Genomic DNA, 1,142 nt, shown 5'->3' on the forward strand with positions numbered 1-1,142 from the left:
CCAGCTTTTATGCCAGTTTGGGCGTTTAACTCCCATTTTGGTGCCAGTTCCGGCGTTTAACGCTGGAATTTCTGTAGGTGATTTTGAACGCCGGTTTGGGCCATCAAATCTTGGGCAAAGTATGGACTATCATATATTTCTGGAAAGCCCAGGATGTCTACTTTCCAACTCCGTTGAGAGCGCGCCAATTGGGCTTCGGTAGCTCCAGAAAATCCACTTCGAGTGCAGGGAGGTCAGAATCCAACAGCATCTGCAGTCCTTTTCAGTCTCTGAATCAGATTTTTGCTCAGGTCCCTCAATTTCAGCCAGAAAATACCTGAAATCATTTTTTGACCAAGTCAATCCCAAAATTTTGAAATTTTGGAGGGAAATAAGGAAAAGATATTTTTTGATTTTTTTGAATTTTTAAAGAAAAACACAAAAATGACCCAAAACATAAAGATTTTGGATCAAAACACAAGATGCATGCAAGAACACTATGAATGTCAAGATGAACACCCAGAACACTTTGAAGATCATGATGAACATCAAGAATATAATTTTGAAAAATTTTTTGATGCAAAGAAAACATGCAAGACACCAAACTTAGAAATCTTTAATGCATGGAAAATATGAAAGCAAAGATGCACATGAAAAACAACAAACAACACAAAACAAGAATTCATCAAGATCAAACAAGAAGACTTGTCAAGAACAACTTGAAGATCATGAAGAACATTATGAATGCATGAGATTTTCGAAAAAATGCAAGAAAAATTTTAAAAGCATGCAATTGACACCAAACTTAAAAATTAACACAAGATTCAAACAAGAAACACAAAATATTTTTTATTTTTATGATTTTCTAATTTTTTTTGGATTTTTATTATTATTTTCGAAAATATTTTTGGAGAAAAAAAAAAGAAAAGAAAAATTTTGAAAAAGATTTTTGAAAAGAAAATTACCTAATCTGAGCAACAAGATGAACCGTCAGTTGTCCATACTCAACAATCCCCGGCAACGGCGCCAAAAACTTGGTGGACGAAATTGTGATCACTATTCTTTGTACTTGTATGGATTTATTCAATAATTGTCTTTATTTGAACTCACAACTCCGTTCAACTAACCAGCAAGTGTACTGGGTCGTCCAAGTAATAAACCTT

Source organism: Arachis duranensis, chromosome 3 (assembly GCF_000817695.3).
Source record: "Arachis duranensis cultivar V14167 chromosome 3, aradu.V14167.gnm2.J7QH, whole genome shotgun sequence".
NCBI lineage: Eukaryota > Viridiplantae > Streptophyta > Magnoliopsida > Fabales > Fabaceae > Arachis > Arachis duranensis.